The sequence below is a fragment of the Meles meles genome, chromosome 16 (assembly GCF_922984935.1).
Source record: "Meles meles chromosome 16, mMelMel3.1 paternal haplotype, whole genome shotgun sequence".
Lineage (NCBI taxonomy): Eukaryota > Metazoa > Chordata > Mammalia > Carnivora > Mustelidae > Meles > Meles meles.
Genome location: NC_060081.1, coordinates 64,528,338 through 64,553,423, shown reverse-complemented (window position 1 = coordinate 64,553,423; position 25,086 = coordinate 64,528,338). Strand labels below are relative to the sequence as shown.

Below are 25,086 nucleotides of genomic sequence, written 5' to 3'. Positions count from 1 at the left end.
TCTGCAAAACGGAGAGAACACCTGCCTTACGACCGTATTGTGACGATTAAGCAGGTTAAACTACACCAGCGGTTCTCAACCTTGTGTGGGTGTTGAAATCACCGTGCCCTGGGATCACCTGGAAAATCTGGGGGTGATTGCAACGTGCGGCCGAGGCTGAGAACTACTGAGCTAAATAAAAAGCTGAACACAGCACAGGGCACACACGAGGCATTCAGTAATGTTGATCACATTAAAAAATTTTTTTTAAGGAAAGGAGCACATATTGTTTTCATTGTTAGTCGTTAGAGAAAAAAAAAGTTGGTATAAATGTTGTTGCAGAAATTGGATTTCCGACAGGCTTGTTTCCGGAACTATGAATCATCTGGGATTTGGTGATTATGGGAGTGGGGGAGACCGAGGCAGCCTCTAATAGTATGACTTATCTCAATGCCCAGCTGAGCTGAAGGAGGCAGGCGCAACCCCCCCCCCCACCCCCGCCATTCTAGCTTGCCGTTTATGTAACCATTTCCAAGGCATCATGCAAGCATGCGAGCAGTCTGAGTGCTCGTGTTGCTCATTTCTGGGGTTAAGGATGGAGGCTATTTTCTCCTCTCTGGGTACTCAGCAGGTGGGCCTGTACCATTGGCAACTGTTTGTTTCTTGAATAACCCACAGGCGCAGGTGATACCTCCTTCTCTATGGGACTTGGTAACTTTATGTGCTTCATTAAATTACAGCCTAGTGATTATTTACGGTGCCTCACCATTTCTTTGCTGGGCGAACCTGGCATGAAGTGGGTGGACCTGCTGACCCAGACCTGCAGCTGTGACCACTTGTCTTGGCAGCAAGACTGGGCCCAGGAGCAGCTCCTCAGTCACTTGTCATGGCCTCATTGAAAGGGGAGAAGAGAGGCAGAGGGACTTGTGGCTCGCTCTCTCCAGTACTGAGGCGTGGGATTGGGGCAGGCAGTTGATGTCTGGTGAGGATTATCAGATTTAGCAAATAAAAATAAAGGACACCCAGTTAAATCTGAACTTCAGATAAATAACAAAAGTGGGTTTTTTTGTTTTTTGTTTTTTGTGTTTTTTTACTGTAAGTATGTCTCATGCAATTTGGGACATATTTATACTAAAACAATTTCATTATTTATCTGAACTTCAAATTTAACTGGATATCCTTCATTTTTATTTGCTAAATCTGGCTGCTCTATGCCTGGCCAAACAGCCAAGGAAAACCCAGCACGGGGAATTTGCTGCTGTGCCTCCTGCTCAATGTTGCCACATTTAGCTTCCACCTGTCACTGCCCTGCTCCAGAACTGTGCATGGCTCCCATCCACCTCCATAGCACAACCTGAACTCCCTGGCTGCTGTGCTGGGCTTTGCTCTTCCTCCAGGCCAGCTGACGTGCTTGGGCCCTGACCCACATCCACCGCTCATGTTTTCTCTGATGGCAGGTGGCCCGCCCCCTCCCAGAAGCAATTGCAAACACTTATTGAGCCCCTACTGGGTGCAGGCACCATGCTTAGTTCCTCATCTGCATAATCTCATTTGATTCTCACAAAACCTCACACGGCAGGGAACAGAAGTGACCCTATTTCATTGATGAAGAAACATGACCCAACCCAGTGATTCTTAAAATGAGTTCCTGTGTCAGCAGCAACACCTGGGACCTTTTTAGAAATGCAAACTCTCGGGCCCTGTTCCACACCTATGAATCAGAAACTCTGAGGGTGGGGTCCACCCATCTGTATTTTAATAAGACACCCCCACCCCACCTCCACCCCTGCCAGTGTTTCCAACGCACTCTAGTTTGAGACCTGCTGTTCTTCTACGAAGTGAAGTGACTGCAGGAGTTTCTCACCAGGCAGAGGTCTAGAGGATGGCAGAAGACTGCCAGGCAGGGTGTTCATGATGGCACTAAGCGCCTTACCTGGGCCAGTCGCTAGAGATAACTGCAGAGACCCCACAGTCTTGTGATGGATGGGGAGAAGAGAAAGGACAGACAGGTAGTCTGGCAATTGCTACCCAAGATAACTAGGCTTAGGTGGGCCAAGCCCAGGAGCCCAGAGCAGGATGGGGGGGGTCAAGAACGGCTTTCCCAAGTAGATCCCCAAGCTTGAAAAATAAGTTGTAATTAGTTGGGTGAAGAAGGGTGGATATGATGTTCCAGGTGTAGGGACTACTTTGTACAAAGGTCCTGCAGAGCTACCTAAGGGTGGTTCAGTTCTGAAGGGGGGGGGGGCGGAGGAGGTATCAGATTTTGGGAGGAGGGTTCTTTGCCCTCAGAGCAAAGGAAACAGCTTTAATGGGTATTGAGAAAAGCCCTCTGGCTTCCTGGTGCAGCAGGCACTAGGGAAGATGAGGGTGGAGGGTAGAAATGCAGTGGTGCCAGGCCTTCTCCGACCCCTAGACTCAGGCTGCTTCTGCCCTCCAAGGCATCTGCACACACTCAACCCCCAATCGCAGGACAGGGCAGGTGCTTGGTGCCAAGACCCGCACCGCCGAGCTCAAAGCCCCCTCCTTCCGGGGCTGAGAGGCGGGACTGGCGAAGCAGGACCCGTCACTGCCCCACCCTCTGCTGGCCCCACCCACCCTCCAGCCCCGCCTGCTTCCGGCCCCGCCCCCTGCCTCCGGCTCCACCCTCCACCGCTGGCTGGAGGAAGCCGGGCGCTGGGCTACTGGCCTCTGTTGCTTTCGCCTCCCGTGTTCCCTTTTTCCTGCTGATGTGGCAAAGGCCGTGGGGCTCCTGGGGCCTCTTCTCCCAGCTTTTCAAGGACAGGCCCTAGATGTGGCCAGGGATTCCTGGGCTGGAGCGCAGGACACTTGCGTAGCTATCCCCTCTTCTTGCCAATGAAGCCTTTGTTGCCAGCCAAGGACTGACCCCGCCTGGCCAGGTTGCCTGGCAGTGTGGACTGAGGCTGGGCAGTTCCCGATTCCAACTGTCCTTCCCGGAAAAACGTCAGTTTGGCTGAACCTTAGAATCCGTTTGCAATTTCTAGCCTAGGGAAGAATACTGTAAGATCATTAACCACTGTGTGAAGTGGAGTTTTCTGAGTGTCTAAAAGCTGGGCAGGACTCACCAGCTGCCCCATGGGCTTGACCTTCAGCGAGAGAACCTCTTGTTCTTCCTCTTTTTATTTGGGTATACCTTCTGCCCCTACCCAGTATCTGGCATCCAGGACCATGTTTCACCATGCTTTGCAATTCAACGAGGGCCTAGCATGGTGCCCTCCACTTAAATAGGTGTTCAAAAATATTGTTTAGGGAAGATCAATTTCTGCTGGGCTCAGAGTCTATATAGATGGAGTATACATCGTAGGGCAAGGGCCCTCTAAGTGGGTGGGGTGGTGAGTAAAGGCATAGATGCTGGAGAGAGAAAGTGAATGCAAGGAGATGACCCATCTAGCCTTGACTATTGGGCAAAACCATAGGCGCTGAGGAGCCATGGATGGTTGTTAAGCATGAGAGGCACAACATTGCTAGTCATTGGCCTAGATCCTTTGTGAATGTTATTGTACTGTCTGGACCCTATTGTTCTCTATACCTAGACAGCCCCCCCCCCCCGCCCTCTACCTACGTAGTTAATGCCACTCCATTTTCATTGTTTATTTTTATTTATTTTTAAAAGATTTTATTTGTCAGAGAGAAAGAGAGAAAAAGCACTGGCAGGGGGAGCGGCAGGCAGAGGGAGAAGCAGGCTCTCTGCTGAGAGAGAGCTCGATACAGAACTCAATCCCAGGACCCTGGGATTATGACCTGAGCTGAAAGCTGATGCTTAACCCATGGAGCCACTCAGGCGTCCTGCCAACTCATTTTTTAGTTCCCAGCTACACTGTTACTTCCTCGGGGAAACCTTCAGTGACAGACAGACCCTAAGGTAACCCCCCCATACCCCCACCTCCTCGTGTTCATGCTTTTGTGGAATTCCTTCCTCCTGAATGTGAGTGGGAATTGTGACTTGCTTTTAACCAGTAGACTATGGCAAAGGTGTTAGGATGTCACTCCCGTGACTGTGTTATGTAAGAGGCTTGCTAGTAGAGGCGCTCTGGAGACTCTCCTCGGTAACCTGGTGAAGTAAACCACCATACTGAGGAAGCCCACATGGCTAGCAGCTATGGGCAGTTTCTAGGACCTATGGCAGCCTCCCGTAGATGGCCAGCAAGAAGTCCAGGTTCTCAGTCCTGCAGCCACCAGGAAATGACCTTCCTCAACCCGAGGGAGCTGGAGCCCCTGAGTGAGAATATAGTCCCGCCGTCACCTTGATCATAGCCTTAGAGGAGTCCCAGAGTAGAAGACCCAGCTAAGCCGTGTCCAGACTCCTGACTCAGAAACTGAGATAATAAATGTATGTTGTTCCAAGTCTCTAAGTCAGTAGTGACTTGATACAGAGCAGTAACTACCTAATACACTTTCTGGCTAGGTTAACTCTTTGATGTAGGCTCTCGTAGCATCATATGCCTTTTCTTTCTTTTTTTAATGTGTTTTTCATCCTCCTCTGTTTTGTGACTATTTATTTATTTATTTTTATTTTTTCTAAGAATTTATTTATTTGACAAGAAGAGACACAGTGAGAGAGGGGAATGAGAGAGGGAAAAGCAGGCTTCCCACTGAACAGGGAGCCCGATGCGGGGCTGGATCCCAGGACACTGGGATCATGACCTGAGCTGAAGGCAGACACTTAACGACTGAGCCACCCGGGCACCCCTGTGGCCATTTATTTATATATACCATTTGATGAATGCTGTGTCTTCGTGAGGGCAATTGCGTGCATCACTTTGTCCCCAGACTCTCTCTTGGTGCCTGACACACAAAAGAAAATCTACAGGTATTAGTTGCATGTGTTAGTGAGTCAATGCTCTTATTTAATCTTTACGACAACCTGGCTAAGTGGGAACCGTTGTTCCATATGAAGAAAAGGAAACCAGTTATTACCAGACACTTGAAGGTATACTAAACAAAATCTTATTATCTTATACCCACAAATTTTGGTTTATATATGCCACCGTATCCTAATTTTTCGTGTAACTACAGAAGAAATGCTTTAGAAGCGGGGGGTAGATTGCATGGCATGACATCCTTCATGGTAGTTTGTGTGTTCTAAAAAGCGCGACCATCCAAAAATACTTTGCGGCTCCTTTGATTTTCCCAAAGACTTCACTCTGACTTAAATCATTCTTTGGAAACTCCCACCCTGTCCCTATCCTTTCCTGACCTGACACAAACAGGCCCTCATTGGCCAGCGCTCCATGTGATTCTAGCTGTTTGCCAACATCATGCTCATTGATTTCATAAATTCTACGTGTCTGGCAAGATTTGCAGGGTTTTTTTGGTACACCCCATGTGCCATACTCCCAGGGGTCAAAGCCATCTGACGGCAGGACCAGGACGCTGCTAAACTCCAAATCCATTCTGCTTGGATCTCTGCTCAGAAGCCTCCCGCAGCTCCCAGTCTCACACCTCCAATTGCCACCGTCCTCTTCCACTCTGCCCCCTCCCCCACTCTGCCGCCCGTCTACCACCTCATGGATCCACACACACCAGGCACACTCCCCACTTTGCCCTGGCAGTTCCCACAGTGCTCTTTCCCCCAGACACCCTCATGGCTCACTCCTTCACCCCTCTCAAGATGGCTCAGATGCCACTTTTCTACCCTGACCACTCCCACCCACCTCTGTTGTTCTAATCATTTCCAGGACCATGAGTGACCTTTTTATATGTACATACTTTACTGATTTATGATATTTGCTGTTTGTCTTCCTTTCCACAAGAATGTCGGCCCCATGAGGACAAGACTTTGCTGATATAGCCCAAGAATGGTGTCTGGCACAGAGGAGGTCTCCAGTAAAGGTCAGTGGTTGAGGGTCCCACATCTTTGATGATCTTGCCTCTAACTCAAAGTCTCTATCCCCTGCTGCTGGCCCATCTCCTTCTGGCCTCACCGCCCAGGACTCCAGCCCCTGCCTATATGACTTGTCACCAGCGTCTGCAGGACTCTGGAGGGCCTTCCTGGGGCGCCAATGTGTTGACCTCTCTCTGTTCCTGCCATGTCTCCAGCAGGCGTGAGACACTAAATTCCTGTTTGTGTTTTGTTTAAGGGCAAGAGGATTAGGGAGGAAGGAGGAAGGAGATGATGAGGGAAGAAACTGGCAGAGTGGAGAGGGTGGAGAGAGGACGGTCACAGGTCTCCTTGGGGCCCCCACCCAGCCCTCCCTCCAAGCAGCTCGGAGGAGCAGCCAGCCGGCAGCGGGTGAGGGCTGTGTGCCACGTACCCTGAGCTGAGTGCCACGTGGCCCAAGCAGTCCCGTTGAGTCATGGGACACATAGCCACACTACTTTGTAGAGTTTGGTGTGTGGAGTATTTTTGTTTTTTACAGCCCAGCTGTCTATGGAATGACTTCCTTCCCTCGGCCTTGTTCACGGAGGTGTCCCTGAGCGACCAGCTGAGTCACCACATTCCTCGCAGCTTAAAACACTGGCCCCAGCACCCAGGCCCAGTTCCTTCATGTAGATGGGACCTCTCAAGGCAGGCCGGGGGTGCCCAGAAAGACGGGCTGTGGAGCTCCCCTTTCGAACCTGCATGCTTCCCCCCAAAAAACATGGTTAAAAACTGAGTAAAGATGGAGAGAAATTCCATCTGCTAAGCATGAGGGAGGGAATGGCCACATCCATGTGCCACAGCCTGAAGAATTATTTGTCCACGACCATGAAGTCAATACTAAATGAGGGAGAGGGAAGGATGAGGCATGGATGTTCATGTCGCGTGAAGAGACAGAAACCCAAAGGAAGACTGGGGACTCTCCGTACCCAGCTGACAGGAATAGAAAATGGCTTAGCCCTTCCATAAAATAAGCAGGTAATTCTCAGTAACATTACGTATGCATAGGACACAGAGGTTAGCCATTTCACTCTTTGTGATATATTTGGAAAGTTTGCTCAGATACACATAAGACGAGGAGGTTATTTAGAATAGCATTATTCATGGCATGGGTGAACGGGAGGCAAGGGAAGTACTCAAGGAAGGAGCTAGTAAAGCATGGTGGAGGCCTACCTCGGAAGTCCACACAGCTCTGAGAAGTAATGAAATAGGTCTGCATGCAGGAGTGTGGACTTGCAGAGAGCTAAGTACGGAAAGCAGTCCAAGAGCTTGAAAGCACAACGCTTCTCATTTTATTGAGATGTGACTGATGTACAGTGAACCACACTTATTTAAGGTGTACGATTTGAGTTTCGACATGTGTAATTACCCATGAAACCACCACCATGATCAAGATAATGAATATATTGATCACCTCCAAGTAAGAAGTACATCAATATGGATTCAAAAGGACAAAGGTCTAACGCCTGTGGTTAAGTTTATAAAGTTCAACAGTGTGTAATATAATCCCATAATTATGGGGTGCTTGGGTGGCTCAGTGGGTTAAAAAGCCTCTGCCTTTGGCTCAGGACATGACCCCAGGGTTCTGGGATCAAACCCCACATCGCATCAGGCTCTCTGCTCAGCAGGGAGCCTGCCGCTCCCTCTCTCGCTGCCTGCGTCTCTGCCTACTTGTGATCTCTCTGTCAAATAAATAAACAAATAAAATCTTGAAAAAAAAAACAACCCAGGGGCGCCTGGGTGGCTCAGTAGGTTAAAGCCTCTGCCTTCAGCTCAGGTCATGATCCCAGGGTCCTGGGATCGAGCCCCACATCGGGCTCTCTTCTCCATGGGGTGCCTGCTTCCTCCTCTCTCTCTGCCTGCCTCTCTGCCTAGTTGTGATTTCTCTCTGTCAAATAAAATATTAAAAAAAAAAACCCATAGTTACATTAATGAAAAATAATTATATATCCTGAAAAAAAATCTGGAAGAACACACATTGCTGGGGATCTTGCAAAAATAGCCTGGCCCTGTTTGGTTAGTGCATCTCGCATTTCAGTGGGACTCTTGCCCTACTTTATGGTCTCCAGGTCTCCTGTGAAGGTTTAGTATGCTAGAAATTCATCATTATGGTCCCCTAACTTCAAGTAACTTTATTAAAATGTCACTGAGGTCCTCATAATGAACCCCAACGTAAGGCGTGCCTGACTCTCATTCTCCATCCCCACATCAGACTTCCTTCTCCCCACTAAATTCCTTCAGCTCACATCTAGGAAGATTTTCTGTCATCATACCTCCAGGAGATATTCCAACAGAGGAGTGGTTGTGGCTGGGGACAAAAGAGTGATTCCCTCGGGCGCTTGGGTGGCTCAGTGGGTTAAGCCGCTGCCTTCGGCTCAGGTTATGATCTCAGGGTCTTGGGATTGAGTCCCGCATCCGGCTCTCTGCTCCGTGGCCAGCCTGCTTCCCTCTCTCTCTCTGCCTGCCTCTCTGTCTACTTGTGGTCTCTCTCTGTCAAATTAAAAAAAAAAAAAAATCTTTAAAAATAAAAAAAAAGAGTGATTCCCCAACTTGTTTGCAAATCCATCTCTCTCTCTCTTTTTTTTTTTTAAAGTAATCTTTATGCCCATTGTGGGGCTCAAACTCATGACCCCGACATCAAGAGTTACATGCTCCACTGACTGAGCTAGCCAGGTACCCTGCAAATGTGTCTTTTATTTTTTTAAAGATTTTATTTATTTGAGAGAGAGTGAGCGAGAGAGAGAGAGAGAGAGCGCACGCGCGTGCGCGCGCGCACAAGTGGGGGGGGGAGCAGAAGGAGAGGGAGGAGCAGACTCCCTGCTGACCAGCGAGCCTAATTTGGGATTTGATCTCAGGACCCCGGGATCATAACCTGAGCTGAAGGCAGATGCCCAACCAACTGAGCCACCCAGGGACCCGCAAATCCATCTTTTATTACCATCCTTCACATATCTCATAAGTACAGGAGGAGCAAAGATTGCGGGGGTAGTGGGCATGTTGAATTTGTCTGGTTATGGGTTTATATAAAAGCAGTCATTAAATGTGGATGTTCTTTTGTCCTGGCTTCTTCCACTCCACATTGTTTATGAGTCTCCCATGTTGTTGCGTGCGGGTGTGGTTCTTTTTTTGTGCAGTATAAAGCATTCCATTGAGTGAATATACCACAATTTATCCTTTCTACCAATTGCCATATGGGTTGTTTCCAGTTTGGGGCTATTTTAAATACTGTTGCTGTGAACACTCTTGTACATGTCTACCTGTCTCCCTGGGTATGTATCTCTCTTGGATTTATACTTCGGAGCAGAATTGCTGGGTTATTGGTATTCCTATGCTTAATTAAAAAAAATAATGCCCAACTGTTGCCCAAAGTACACTCCCCCCAGCAATATATGAGAGCTCCCTTATGCATTTACCAACAGTTTTCACCAGGAACTGGTACTATCAGATTTTGTATTTTAGCCATCTGTTGGGTTTGTAGTAGGTGTTCTCTCTGCTTCATTTCCCTGATTACTAATGAGGCTCAGCACCCCTCATACATTTATTAGCCATTTGGATTTTTTTTTTTTAGATTTTATTTATTTATTTGACAGACAGAAATCACAAGTAGGCAAAGAAGCAAGCAGAGAGAGGAGGAAGCAGGCTCCCTGCTGAGCAGAGAGCCCTATGTGAGGCTCGATCCCAGGACCCCGGGATTATGACCTGAGCTGAAGGCAGAGGCTTTAACCCACTGAGCCACCCAGGAGCCCCCCATTTGGATTTTCTTATGTGAAGCCAAGACCTCTGGTCTTGCCCATTTTCCACTGCTCTGTATTTTTCATTATTTCTTTATAGTAGTTTTTTGTGTATTCTGGATATCAACCCTTTGCCAGTTCTGCGCATTGTTAATCTTTCTCCTCTGTGGCTAATGATGTTTCTCGATGAACAAAAGTTCTTAACTGTAAAGATTTTATTTATTTATGTGAGAGAGCGAGAAAGAGGGCATGAGAGGAGGGAAGTCAGCAGGAGAAGCAGACTCCCTGCCAAGCAGGGATCCAGATGCCGTTCTCCACCCCGGGACTCCAGGATCATGTCCTGAGCCGAAGGCAGTCGCTTAACCAACTGAGCCACCCAGGCGTCCCTAAGTTCTTAACTGTAAAGAAGTCCAATGTATCAGTCTCTCACTTGAGGTTAGTGTTGTTTTGGTCTTGTTTAAGAAAACTTACCCTCCCTTGATACCTTAAAGATACTGTATATTATCTTTTAAAGCATTATTGGTTTACCTTTTGTATTTTAGTCCATAATCTAATAGAAATTTGGCTTTTGAGTGTGGTGTGTGATGGGATTCCAATGCCATTTTCCCCATATGGATATTCCATTTACTCAACACTATTTATTCAAAAGTTCATTTCCCCACACTGTTCTGTGATCTAACATTAATCTGTCTTTTTGGGGGGGAGAGGAGTCTTTCTTTTGTCCATTGGTTTTTGCCTACTCTTAGCCAATACCACACTGTCTTAATTATTAGAGCTTTATTACAAATTTTGTGAGCGGATAGAATAAATCCTCTCCACCTTGTACTTCTTCAGGAGTAAGGTTAGCAGTTTTCAGCCTTCTGCAGTTACACATAAATTTTTTTTAAAGATTTTATTTATTTATTGGACAGAGAGAGATCACAAGTAGGCAGAGAGGCAGGCAGAGATAGTGAGAGGGAAGCAGGCTCCCCGCCGAGCAGAGAGCTTGATGCAGGACTCGATCCCTGGACCCTGAGATCATGACCTGAGCTGAAGGCAGAGGCTTTAACCCACGAGCCACCCAGGTGCCCCACACATAAATTTTTATTAGAATGATCTTGTCCAGTGCCATGTGAAAATCAGCTGGGATTGCTTTGAATCTATAGACCAATTGAAGAGAATGACAGCCTTACAGTATTGAGTCTTCTCATCTATTAACATGTTTACTCTCTCCACCATTCATTTATTCTTTAATGTCTGTTAAAATGTTCAAGGTTTTCTCCATAGAGGTCGTACATGTCTTTTGTTAGATCCATTTTTGGTACTTTGTATTTTTTTTTCTTTTGCTATTTCAGAACTCTTCTGACTATTCTTAAAAAACCATTTTCTGATATTTGCTGGAATATAGAAGCGAGGTTGAGTTTGGTATATTGATTTTGAAACCTGGAAAAGAGCCTTCATCAGAACTTGCCTGACCATGGTGTCACCCTGATCGCAGCCTGCCAGCTTCCAAAATGGGAAAAAATAAATTTTTGTTGTTTATAAACTACCTAGTTTGTGATATTTTATTATAGCAGCTACACTAAGGCAATAATTTATTGGTTCTAAAAGTTTATTTGAGATTTCTTAGGGTTTTCTACCAATACAATCGTGTCATTTTTGAAGAAAGACAGTTTTACTTTTTCCTATCTTTATGACTTCTCATTTTCTTTTTCTTGCCTTATTGCCCTGGCTAGGACAGCTTGTAAAATGTTGATTAGAGGTGGTAATAACTAATATTCTTCTCTGTTCCTGATTTTAGAGAGGAAAATGCTCACTATTTTACCATTAAGAATGCTGTTGTTTCTAGTTTTCCTCCCATATCTCCTATATCAGATTGAGGAAGTTGTCTTCTATCTTTTTTTTTTTTAAAGATTTTATTTATTTATTTGACAGAGGGAGAGATCGCAAGTAGGCAGAGAGGCAGGCAGAGAGAGAGGAAGGGAAGAAGGCTCCCCGCTGAGCAGAGAGCTCAATGCGGGGCTCCATCCCAGGACCCTGGGATCATGACTTGAGCCGAAGGCAGAGGCCTTAACCCACTGAGCCACCCAGGTGCCCCGATTGTCCTCTATCTTTAGCTTGCTGAGAGTTTTTGTTGTGAATAAGTGTTGAATTTTGTCAAATGCTTTTACCGTCTGTTCAGATAATCAAATTATTTTTCCCTTTTAATCTGTTAATGTGGTCGGTTGATTTTTAACTGTTAAACCAATTTGCATTCCTGAGATAATCTCCACTTGGTTATGACTTCTTATCCTCTTAATTTGTTCTGTATTTGATTTGCTAACATTTTATTTAGGATTGTTGTATTGATGGTCATGAGAGATAGCGGTCTATATTTTTTCTTGTCATGTTCTTGCCAGGTTTTGGTGATACAATGATGCTGACCTTATAAAATAGGTTGCGAAGTGTTCTCTTTATTTTCTAAGAGAATTTGTATAAGATAGGTACTACTTCTTATTTAAAATTTTAGCTAGAGTATTTTATCTTTTAACCTATATGTCCTCATATTAAAATGTGTCATAAATATCATATAGTTGAATCTTGTATTTTTTTTAAATTTGCACTGTTGATTTTTTTCTTTTTGTTAGACTATTTAGTCCACCCACATTTAACATAGTTACAGATAGGGTGACAAACCATTCACATCTATAATCCTGTTGCCTGCTTTTTGTCCTACCTTGTTTCTGTTCCCATTTTCCTCTTTTTTTTTCCTTCTTTTGGATCAAGTATTTTTTTATTATTCTATTGTATCTTTCCCATTAGATTTTTCCACATTGTGGTAAAAGAAACACAACATTTGACATCATAACTATTTTTAAGGGTAGTTTCCTAGTCTTAAGTACATTCACATTTTTGTGCAACCAGTTTCCAGAACTCTTTTCGTCTTGCAACACTGAATTTTTTTTTCCTTCTTGCAACACTGAAAACTTTTAAAAAAATGTAATTAAACAATAATTTCCTATTCATTCCTCCTCCCAGTCTCTGGCAATTACCATTCTGCTTTCTGTCTCTGTAAATTTAACTATTCTAGGTGCTTCATATAAATGGGGCCATACAGTATTCTTTTGTGACTGGCTTATTTAATGTAGCATTATATCCTTAAGGGTCATCTATATTGTAGCATGCGTCAGGATCCCCCCCCTCCTTTTTTAGAGAGAGCACCCATATGGTGGGAAGAGGGGAAAAGGGAGAGGGAAACAGAATCTGACGCAGGCTCCATGCCCACCACAGAGCCCAACCTGGGGCCCTATTTCACAACCCTGAGACCATAACCTGAGCCAAAAACAAGAGTTGGTATTTAACCCACTGAGCCACCCAGGCATCCTGAAAATTTTCTCCCCTTTAAAGCCTGAATAATATTCTTTATTATTTTTAAAGATTTATTTTTTTTTAGGAGAGAGAGAGCGGGCATGTGTGAGCTCGGGGAGGAGCAGAGGGAGAGACTTTCTGCTGAGTGCAGAGCCAGGATGTGAGGCTCAATCTCACGATCCTGAAATCATGACCTGAGCTGAAATCAAGAGTCAGCTGCTTAACTGACTGAACCACCCAAGCCTCAAGGCTGAATAAGTCTATTGTGTGTACATATACCACATTTTGTTTTTCCATTCATCTGTCAATGGACATTTGGGTTCCTTCTACCTTTTGGCTATTGTGAATGCTGCTGTTATGAACAAGGGTGTACAAACGTCTGTTCCGAGTTCCTGCTCTCAGTTCTTTTTGATATAAACCTAGAAGTAGAATTTTTGGTACATATGGTAGTTCTATGTTTAATTTTTTGAGGAACCATCATACTGTTTTCCACAGCAGCTGCACTATTTAACATCCCCACAAATAAAACACAAGTGTTCCAATTTCTCCGTATCTACGCCAACATCTGTTTTTTTTTTCCTTTTCTTTTCGTTTTTGGATAATAACCATCCTGATGATTGTGAAGTGGTATCTCATGATTTTTATTTGTCTAAGCTTGGCTTTTATCTCCATAAATGTAATGTGTTTGGCTGTTTTGTGGTCTCTGATAATTTCTTTTATTTGGGGTCATCATAAGTCTGCTTCTTTGTTGTTTTACTTGTTTCCTCTTGGGGTGCCTTGTCTTCTTATGTGTTTGGCTGTTTTGTTGTCTCTGATAATTTCTTTTATTTGGGGTCATCATAAGTCTGCTTCTTTGTTGTTTTACTTGTTTCCTCTTGGGGTGCCTTGTCTTCTTATGTGTCTGGCTGCATTTGTGGATTAGGCATCGTAGTGCTTTTAAAAAATTGTTTATAGGGGCACTTGGGTGGCTCAGTGGGTTAAAGCCTCTGCCTTCGGCTCAGGTCATGATCTCAGGGTCCTGGGATCGAGCCCCACATCGGGCTCTCTGCTAGACAGGGAGCCTGCTTCCCTTCCTCTCTCTCTGCCTCTCTCTGCCTACTTGTGATCTCTGTCTGTCAAATAAATAAATAAAATCTTTAAAAAAAATAAGAATAAAAATTGTTTATAGAAACTATTTTAAGGTTAGAATGGTATAAACCTCTTCAAAAGAGATGCTCTTTTTTTTTTTTTTTCAATGTGTTTATTTGATTGAGAAAGAGAGCAAGAACAGGAGGGGGAAAGGGAGAGAGAAAATCTGAAGCAAACTCTGCACTAAGTGGGGAGCCTGACATGGGGTTCAATCTCACGACCTTGAGACCTTGACCTGAGCCAAAACCAGGATTGGGTCACTTAACAGACTGTGCCACTAGGCACCCCAAAGAGACTTTTCTCCCCTAAGTCCTAGGAGGGCTAACAATTTAGGATCCTTTTGCTCTGTATTCAGAGCTTGACATTATCTAGTCCGCTCAGATGACTTGAAACCATCTGTGAAGGGAATGGATCACTTCCAGTTCACATCTTCTCTTAAATTAAAGCTCTTCAGGATCCTAGGTTAAAGTGTAAAGAGTTTTGTTGGCTCAGGGCTTGAATGTCACAGTGAAGAGTCTAGAGGGGGGATGGACAGTTGCTGGTCCATCTGCTTCATCAGGGGCCAGCACGTTGAATCTTAGTTCTGTGGTCCAGTATGGGAAAAGGAGGAAGGCAGGCTGGGCCAGTGTGGGCTAGGGATACAGAACCAGGCAGAGAGCTAGTCTGTCCTCGCTGAGGTGGTATAAGTCATGGGGTCTACTGGGTGGACTATGGCTGAGAGAAGCCAAGACTGCAGAAAACCTATAGGTCATAGTTCACTTGGGCCAGAAACAGGTTCTCTTCTCTGGTCCTGGGCAACCTTTCTGACCAGTGACTCCTCCGGGCTAGCCAGTGACCACTTGTGTGATCTTGGCTGAGCCTAGATACCCTGGACAGCTTCATTATGGTTCTCTCTAGGCCTATTCTGATCCCTCCTGTCTGGTCTCCACCCACCATATTGTCCCTACTCAATTCACTTCAGTAAAGCCTCATTGCTCTTAGGATAGGACTTAAATTATTAGCAAGAACTTCAAGGCTGTACATGACCTGGCTACTGGCCACCTCTCCAGCCTTATCTCCTCCAATTATCTGCCTCATTATACATTTTCCTTCTTTGTTTAAAGCACCACGTATCCTTGATGACCACAGGGCCTATGCATGTTCTGTTCCCTCTATAGGGAGTACTCTTCTTGCCCCTATTTGCCTATTGTTATGGACTAAATATATGTATGCCCCCCCAAATTCATATGTTGAAGCCCTAACCCCTCCAGTGTGGCTGTATGTGGAGTAAGGGAGTCATTAAGATTAATTGAGGTCATAAGGGTAGGGTCCTGATCCACTAGAATTAGTGTCCTTGGAGGAAGAGACACCAGAGAGCTCATTTTCCCTCTTCCTGCGCACAAATACTGAGGAAAGGTCATATGAGGACACAGCAAGAAAGCAGCCATCTGCAAGCCAGGAAGATTGTTCTCACCAAAAACCAAATTGGCTGGGGCTTTGATGTTGGACTTCCAGCCTCAAGAACTGTGAGAACATTTATTTCCCTTGTTTAAGCCACCTGGTCTATGGTGTTTTGTTATGGAAGCCCGAGCAGACTAATACATCTAATTTAACCCCAATTCTTCCCTTTAGGTTTCATACCAACTATTTCTCTAAACGTATTTGAGCCAAAGCCTCCTATTAGTGGATCTCATGGTACCACGTACTGTATAAGATTTATGTTTTTGATTATTTGACCAATGTCTGCCTTACTCACTAGACCGTAAGTTATATGAAGGTCTCTGGCTTTTATTCAGGGCTGCGTACTCAGAACCTAATACCAGGCAAGGCACAATACACTTTGGGGGGAGGGGGGAAGGAGGTGTGTGGGGACAAATAGTACCTTAAGCTGGGAGGGTTTTATGGACATTCAAACCCCTCTCTGATCCAACAGAAGCTATATATTTATAATCAAGGTGTGACTCTAGGATCCTGTGATAAGCCTCAGGATCCTGCCCATCATGTCTGGCTCAGGTCCTGGGCTGAGCCGGGCTGGGCTGGGCCAGCAGAACCCCATTTGTAAGGACAGGCAGAAGACTGGTCCTCACATCACGACACCATTATATGTTTCTTACAGGGTTCTCTTGAGGATGAAGTCATGACTTTGTAACTACTATTCTATATTATACACATAATTGTACTCCCCCTACCTGTTCCCACAAATCAGTTCGTTTTTAAAATCAGAAATTTGTCTAATGGGCAGTTGGGGCCACTGGTGTATCAGACAGGGCTCACTCAGGGTGCAGAAATCACACCAGTAATTTGAATAAGGGAACTTTATTTTATTTATTTATTTTTTTAAAAAGATTTTATTTATTTATTTGACACAGAGAGATCACAAGTAGGCAGAGAGGCAGGCAGAGAGAGAGAGGAGGAAGCAGGCCTCCCGCCGAGCAGAGAGCCCGATGCAGGACTCGATCCCAGGACCCAGAGATCATGACCTGAGCCGAAGGCAGCGGCCTAACCCACTGAGCCACCCAGGTGCCCTGAATAAGGGAACTTTAATATGAAGAATTCTTAGCTAAAGAAAGGTGGTTAGTAACTAAAAGGGTCAAAAGAGAGCTCCAAAGATTATAGGCATAGTAACTATAGACCGTACCTACCATCTCTAGGGCTGAGGCAGAGTGACCAAGGAGAGGACAAAGCAAGTGCCTGTCCCCCAACCCCAAGGTGAGATTGGGGCCTTGTTAGAGCAGGAATTTAGCCCAGTGGACGGTGGAGACGTTTGATGGATGGCCACAGGCTATAGACCAGAAGCAGGCCGAACAGCTCACTAGAGGGTGAGCACCACTGGGTCTTCCTAGACCACGGGCAACCGTAGGAGCAAGAACCAGGAAGGTTCTGAACCAGGAAGCCTCTTATGATTTTTTATTTTATTTTGTTTATTTATATATTTATTTATTTTTGTAAATTTCTCCAACCTTCTCTACTCTACGGAGCCTAACATTGTGCCACTAGCAGAAGGGAAATGTTTATAGAATTCAGCTCCAGGATCACAGGGCAAGCCAAAGAAGGGTGGCTTTAGAGCCAAGAGGCAACAAGTTGGCAAGCTAGATTCAGGATCTTTCTTTTTTTTAAATTTATTTTTAAGGATTTTATTCATTTATTTGTGTGTGTGTGTGTGTGTGTGTGTGTGTGAAAGAGAGAGAGAGCATGAGCAGAGGAGAGGGGCACAGGGAGAAGCAGCGTCCCCACGGAGCAAGGAGCCTGATGTAAGACTTGGTCCCAGGACCCCAGGATCATGACCTGAGCTGGAGGCAGATGCTTAACTGATTGAGCCACCCAGGTGTCCCAGAACCTTTCTTAAAAAAATTGATGGGACAACCTTATAATGAGTCCTTATAATGCATCACATACTATGTTAATAGTAACAGGGAGTATCTCACTCGATTGTCATAACTACATCAGGGATTTAAGAAAGTTACTCAAGTTCATACAGCAAGTAAGTGGGGGAGACAGGATTCAAGCCCAGTAGTTTCAAAGTCAAATCCTCCTTACCTACTGCATGAAACTGCCTCCTGGATTCTTTCACTCCAGACTTGATAAATGCAACAGAAAGGTTTATAGAGGGCTAGAACACTCTCTATGAAACCAGCTATGTACTATTGATTAAGCCGGAGGCCTGTCACTCTCCTGGTTCTATAGGATTCTTCTCCTTTGAATCCTTGGTTCTCAGCTGTTCCTTATCTGTGCTCTGCCTGCATTGTGATACCTTGTTCTAGAAAAGGACCTGGCATGTAAATCACAGAATTTTCAGCTTCTCTTCCTGTGATTGTTCAAAGTTCAGACATTTTCCCTCTTGTGATTCTGTCGCGCTACCTACTGCTCAGAACTACGCAGTGAATATGGCAGGTGAGCCACAGCAGGAATGCTTTTGGGGACTAGAAAGCCCAACTCAAATGAGAATCAATAATATGGCGAATTTATTAATTTACCTGACTTTATTGGTTCAGGTAAGCCTTAATCAGCCCTCCAACTCTGTTTCTCTTTGTTCTGACTTTTCCTATTCGTGTGTTGGCTTCATCTTTAGGCTGGCTGGCTGTCTTCATGGTCACAAAATAGTTTCCAGCAGCAAATAGTCCTTCACTGACATCCAGGGAAATAGTGAGGCTTTTATTCAATTATTGTGATGGGGAAAATATTGTATACTGATAGATGTAGGCCTCAGTAATAGATCTATTCCTAAAGCAATCAGTACAAGGTAGATGGGATTAATTCAACTGACTTAGCAGAGAATCCACACTCACATGTGGGGAATGGGGTCTATCCCATCCAATCTGCCTCCGTGCTGTACAATGGATAGTGGGATAGACCGGATGTTAGAAGGTCTATCTGTCCGGATAGGTTAGGTTTTGCTGCAGTAGCAAACAAGCCCCAGTCTTTTTATAACAGCAAAGTTTATTTCTTGCTCCTACTACATGTGTACTGTGAGTCCCCTGGGGGGGGCCACTATTTAATGTCTCCTCCCTTCAGGACCCAGAATGATGGAGCTATCATCGTCTTTAGCGTTGTCTGTTGTTGCTGAGGGAAAGAGAGTATACAGAATTGCCTATTAGCTCGTAAAGCTTGGACCTGGGATTACATCTACTCACACATTATTTGACCAAAGGAAGTGGCGTGGCCATCCCTGACTCAAAACTCTAAGGAAGTACAATCCTATCAGGTGCCTGGAAAACACACCAGAAATGTCTGGTGGCTAGCATTAACGTCCACTACCACAGGAGGCCAGCAGAATACGCACCACGGAGGGTTTATGGAGACCACCCCAGTTTTTGTCCACTTTTTGCTGGGAAAGGAATAATTTATGGTTTTGATTGCTACGTAAAAAGAAGCCTCCCTACTCTGCAGAAATCAGGAAAACTCAGTACTCACTTTCAGTGTGACTATCAAATGCCTCCCATGTGTTTTGCCATTGAGTGGAGTTCATGGTGTTTGAGGGACTTCTTTTAAGATATTTCCTCAACTCAGGGTGCCTGGATGGCTCAGTGGTTTAAAGCCTCTGCCTTCAGCTCAGGTCATGATCCTGGGGTTCTGCGATCGAGCCCCACATCGGGCTCTCTGCTCCGCGGGGAGCCTGCTTCCTCCTCTCTCTGCCTGCCTCTCTGCCTACTTGTGATCTCTGTCTGTCAAATAAATAAATAAAATCTTAAAAAAAAAAGATATTTCCTCAACTCAAAGCAATTCTCTTTTTTTGTGGTCTTGATCCACAGAGGTGAGTTTCTTGTGGACTACATGACCTGTGAGCTGGTCATGATTGTTCTGGGGGAGGGAAGGGACACCTGACACAAGTTGGGTCAATTAGAGCCTCCTCTCTGAGATTTTGGGATTGGAAAGATCCCACAGAGACTAAAAAATTAGTGTAGCTGGAATTATATCATGTACTTGGGAGTAGTTGGTAGATGTATTTTTCCATTGTATTACCTGGAAGGAGAGAAAACAAGCTTGTGGTGAGAGTCTTACTGGTAACCCTTGCTCTGCTTTCAATCCATCCAGAAGTCCATCTGGGTTCTTGCTGGCCTGAGAGACCCATCCCTTTGACCCCTAAAAAGCCGTAAGATAAATCCCTCCTCCTTTTTTTTAAGTGGCCTGAGAGAATACTGGTACTCGCAGCCAGCAAACTCCTAACTGGTACAAGCTCTTTGCCTCTGGACCTTGACACACACAAACATGTGTAGCCTATTCCAGTAAAACAGAAGTCAAGTGGCAATTCTATCACATCAACTATACTTCTGGCAGTTTCTTTCCTGCTTCAGAAAGCTCATCAGAATGTGAGTGGGTTCAGGTGACATTATTATAAGGATCACCTGGAATCTGCTTTTTTTTTTTTTTAAAGATTTTATTTATTTGACAGAGAGAGATACAAGTAGGCAGAGAGGCAGGCAGAGAGAGTGAGAGGGAAGCAGGCTCCCTGCCGAGCAGAGAGCCGGATGCAGGACTCGATCCTAGGACCCTGAGATCATGACCTGAGCCGAAGGCAGCGGCTTAAACCACTGAGCCACCCAGGCGCCCTGCTTTTTTTTTTTTTTTTTTAAGGAAAATAATTTGTCTCCTTGGGTAAATACTATTTGTGACATACTTCCCAGCTGGTTATATTCCCAACTCAATAACTGGTTATTGAGTACATGCTGTTTTCTCTGCCTGGAATCCTCTCCTCCTCCCTCAATTCTTCAGACTCCGCTCCCATGGAAGGACTTTCTACACCCTCCTATATTGTATTAATTATGTCCTTCTCTCTGCTTCCCAAAGCAGGTAGCACACACATGTGGTGTTACAGATTTCCTTCCATTTTTTAGGGTTTTTTGTTGTTGTTGTTGTTGTTGCTGATTTTAAGGATTTTATTTATTTGACAGAGAGCGCACAAGCAAGGGGAGCAGGAGACCGGAGAAGCAGGCTCCCTGCCGATCACAGGACACTGGGATCATGACCTGAGCTGAAGGCAAACGCTCAATGGGCTGAGCGACTCAGGTGCCCCATATTTCTTCCAAAATTACTTCTTTATATGTCTTTCTTATTTGAAACTCTGATTTCCTTAGTGCTTGGGAGAATGCCTTGTTTACCTCCACATCCCACAGTACCTGGATTGGAATAGATGCTCAAAAAGTTTGCTGAGTAAATGAAGTTAACTCTGAGCAACGTGTTCCATATATACTCTTTTTTAAAAAGGATTTTATTTATTTGCCAGAGAGAGAGAGAGAACACACAAGCAGGCAGAGAGGCAGGCAGAAGCAGCGAGAGAAACAGGCTCCCCACTGAGCAAGGAGCCTGATGCGGGACTCGATCCCAGGATCCTGGGATCACGACCCGAGCCTAAGGTAGCGGCCTAACCAACTGAGCCACCCAGGCGTCCCTCCATATATACTCTTATTCATTCAAGGAATATATAGTGAGGACCTCACCATGTCAGGCCATTTTCCAGATACTGCAGATGAGCAATACCAATCCCTGCCCTCAGAACATTACAGATGATATTAAAGTCATAAGGGCTATAAGGAAAAGCAAAGCGGGATGAGGGGAGAGAGAATGATGGGGGAGGGTGGGATTTGATGTTTTAGCAGAGTGGTCTAGGTAAGTCTGAGGCAGTGACTTTTGAAAATTTTGAAATTTGGAGTAAAGGCACATGCCTTTCTGAAAACTTGGGGGTATGAAACAGAAATGCAAATGTCTTGAGGTAGGAGTGAGCCTGCATGTTTCAGAAATAGGAAGGAGGCTAGTGTGGCTGGAATGGAGTAAAGGGGTAGGGTGCAAGGAGAGGCAGTTAGAGAAGGGGAAGAGTGTTGCGTGGGGGGAGGTCACAATAAGCTCTTGGAGGCCCTTGACAAAAAGAGTTTGATTTTTGCTCTGAGTGAGATGGGAAGGCATTGGAGGCTTTAGAGAAGGGGAGAAATATGCTTTGACTCATGTTTTAACAGAATCCCTCTAGCTTCTTGATATCAAGCTCTCTGAGGGCAGAGTGAATCAGGGAGAGCAGGTAGAAGGTTACTGCAATATTCCAGGGAGAAGGTGACAAAGGCTCAAAGGAGGGTATTTTAAAGGTGTTTGCTCTTGGATTACATGTGGGATATGTTGATAGGAAAAGAGGAGTTAACTATGACTTTAAGGTTTGGCGGGAGCCACCAGACAGATGTAATTGATCTTAAATGAGGTGGAGAAGACTGAAAGGAGCAAATTGAGGGGCCAGTTCCAGAGTTTGGCTTTGGACATGTCAAGTTTGACACATTGCTCAATACTTTATACATTCACTGTTTTTCAGAATCTGAGGGTTAAAATGCAACCTGATGTTCAAGTCACCTTTATTTATTGAACACGAGGTACTGTGCAGAAAGCTTAATGGGTGCTGTCATTTAAATCTTTCAATCACTTCTACTGGCTTAATTACTAATATTGTCATTGCTCTTTTTGGATTAAAGATTAAGTGGCACGTCCCAAGTCACCCAAACAATTATTAATCTGTCAATACGATGCAGATCTGGGATGCCAACCTAGATGTGTCAGACTGCAGAGCTCTTGCTGTGATTAATCACTGGATTCTAAAGGTGGGAATCACTTTCTGAGCATATCTGCCATAGACTTGGGCTCCATGACAACACAGGTGTCTGCGACATGTGGCGAAAACAACACAAAGGCCCAACCCCATCCCGGGTGTCACAGGTGACACAATGGAAGCTGTTGAGAAAGGACAGCATTATTGTACCTGCGGGGGCTGATGGCTGCAAGTTCTCAAGTACCCGAAGATTTAATGTTAAAAAGCTATCATATGTTGTCGTCCTTTAGAAACAGAAGGGACTAAAAACTGCAGTGGAGCATTGGTGGGAGGAAAGAAACACCAACTCCCAGGCGATGCTTGTTGGGAAACACCGGACCGTAGGGAAAGGGGCCGGGCAGGGACCAGGATCCCTGCCCTGCCTACATCCTTTCGAAAGAGTAGCCTTGTGTGACCTTCCTTAGGTGGTCCTCCATAAAGACCAGGATATGGAGCACAAAAGCCGGGAACCTCTGGGGCCGCAGCATCCGCCCCCTGTGTCCTCCTTCCCCGCCCCCTTCAGTCTCCAAGCGGGGAAAAGCGGGACGACGCCTGCGCATGCGTCCGGGGCAAGGTCCGCTCTCCGCGACGTCAGGGGGCTCGCGCCCGCACTAAAGCCCCGCCCCCCCCGGGCGCCAGAGGCGACCTGGGCGGGGGGCCTCGGGCCCCGCCCCCAGCCGAGCCGAGCAGGGCCGAGCGGAGCCGAGCAGCCCCGAGCGCGGCCGAGCCGAGCCGAGCCGAGCGGCCCGGAGTCGGTTGTTGGTGCAGCTGCGTCCCCGCCGCCCAGCAGTCTGAGGCTCCGGCGTCGCCGCCGCCTCCGCGGGCCCTGCGCCGGCCGCCCGCCGGGAGGGAGGCCCGGAGCGCGGGGAGAGCGGCCCGGCCGCGGGCGCCGCCGCCGCCGCTGCCAGGTGAGCGCCCGCGGCGGCCCGCCGGCCCCGCGCGCCCCCGCGCGCCCCCGCGACTGTCAGTCTCCGTGTGTGTGTCTCTCTCTGCCTGTCAGCCCCCCGTGTCTGCGCCAGCTGCCTCCCGCCACGCCTGACCCCCCGGCTCTGCCCGTGGCGGCCGCCAGCCCCTCCCGCCCGCTGCCCCGGGTCTTTCTGTCAGCCGCCAGCACCCCCATGCGCGCAGGCTCCGCCCCTTCCCCCCGAAGCCCCGCCTTCGCCCCATCTGTCAGCACCCCCCCAACTCAGCCTCGGGGCTCGGGCGTCCTGGGGCTCGGTGTAGACCCCGCCGCCGCGACGGGAGCGCCAGGGGGCACGGAGGGGAGGGGGGCACCCGCAGATGCCCGGCCGACCCCGCGAGGGTGCGTGTCCCAGCGCGCGGTGCGGGACCGCGTGGGCGCCCGGGAGCCCCGAGGGGGGGCGCGCGCGGCGGGGCGGGGATGCCGGGCCGCCCGGAGCCCCTCGCTGCGGCTCCCGCGGGCCGCTGCGGGCGTGGGGCAGCCCCTGCCCCTGGCGTGGAGAGCGCCAGCTCCGCCGAGGAGGCAGCTGAGTCGGGGACTCCAGCCGCTTGGGGGTACAGTAGAGCCCTGAACCCCGGGACCCCCGTTTGTCCACGCGAAAACACTCACCCTGGGCCCGCGGAGCCCGGATGCCGAGAGAGGCGTGTGAGCACAGTTTGGGGTTTCCATTCAGAGCAGCCTGTCGGAAGTGATTGAGGAGCGGGTGGGATGTGGAGCTTAGGTGGAAAGTGTTTGAGAGCTTGAGTCACTTTGAGTTGCGTGGTTTGCATTTCTGAGCAGTGATTGCCCTGGGCTTGTGCGCTGGGAGAAACTGTTCTGTGGTGGGGAGGAGAGGTTAGGTAGAGGAGGAGGGGAGGGCACACTCCTTTCTGTTTTTATCTGTGTCATGTGAACACATAGTATTTATTCAGGAGACTCCACACATCTTCGGTTCAAAAAGGGGCGACAGTAGTTTCCATGTATCCGTGTTCTTGTGCGTTGTTGTGTTGACGTTCTTTATTTGTAGTAAACTTGGCTTCGCGGTATTTAGAAACCAAGAGAAAACGCGTCCTGAAACAATTGGTGTTTTGCCGGATTGTCCTCAACCACCGGGAAAGAGCCAAACGCGCACTTCATTAGCTGGAACAACTTATTCGGGCTTAATTTGTTTCTAAGAGACATACAGTGGAAAAATCCAGAAGCAGCAAAGTAGTATCAAAGAGTCAGGAAATTAATGAAAGGGCCCTTCTATTGCTGCCTTGGAAAGATGGTATCAAAGTAGCCGTAGAGGACAGAGCTACTATGTAATGATAAACATATTAACCAAGTTGGTTTTGTGACCTTGATACGTGGAGCAGCGCTTGATTTGTGCAGCGCTTTGTAAACGGGCAAACATTGCATGGAAATGGGGTAATTTTTGGAGAAAATGTTCTCTGTGTTTTGTTTTGTTTTCATATTTAAGTATGGTTTCAGACTAGAGCAGTCTCCTGGTAGGAGTTATTTTTTTTTAAGACAACATTAAAAATTACAAAAGTAATTCATGTTTAAAGCATTAAACTAGAAAAACAAAAGCTTGAGAAAAAAACGTAATCCCACAAACGATAGGAAACCACAGTTAGGTGTTTATCCTTTTAGTCTGTTACTCCTCTGCCTAAGTATTTTTTTCTTACAAAAATGCTACTATACTAGGAAATCGTTTTATCATATGCTTTTTTCCCTACTTATAATTAGATTATGTATAATCTTACAGATTATGTATGCCTCATACATAAAGGCAGAGAGGAGGAAGATGGATGTAGGGATTCAGTGGTGATTATACATAATTCTTTGCTTAATCTAATTTGCAACTTGAAAATACTCTGAAGCTGGAGGTGTTGGCTCCTCTTCTGTAGGTATGTATTGGACCTATTTATTACTCATAAAACTTGTGTATGAGTAAGAACTTGTGTTCCCTTTGTGATACTTTAAAAAAATAAATTGGATCCTCTGTTTAGAGCGCTCCATATGAAGTCCTTGCCCTGGCTAACTAGGCTACCTCCCTGTTCACTTCCAGTTTTGCCAAGCA

At 46.4% G+C, this 25,086-nt stretch overlaps 2 protein-coding genes across 2 annotated transcripts in view; one reads left to right on the top strand and one right to left on the bottom strand.

The window, feature by feature from the left end:
• Window positions 1–23,867, bottom strand: part of LPIN3 (lipin 3) — a 41,407-nt gene extending 17,540 nt beyond the window's left edge. The window contains exon 1 of the mRNA XM_045980900.1: window positions 23,652–23,867. The gene's annotated coding sequence lies outside the window, so the exon portion shown is untranslated. The remainder of the gene's footprint in view (window positions 1–23,651) is intronic.
• Window positions 23,302–25,086, top strand: part of ZHX3 (zinc fingers and homeoboxes 3) — a 94,321-nt gene continuing 92,536 nt past the window's right edge. Inside the window, exon 1 of the mRNA XM_045980897.1 lies at window positions 23,302–23,384. The gene's annotated coding sequence lies outside the window, so the exon portion shown is untranslated. The remainder of the gene's footprint in view (window positions 23,385–25,086) is intronic.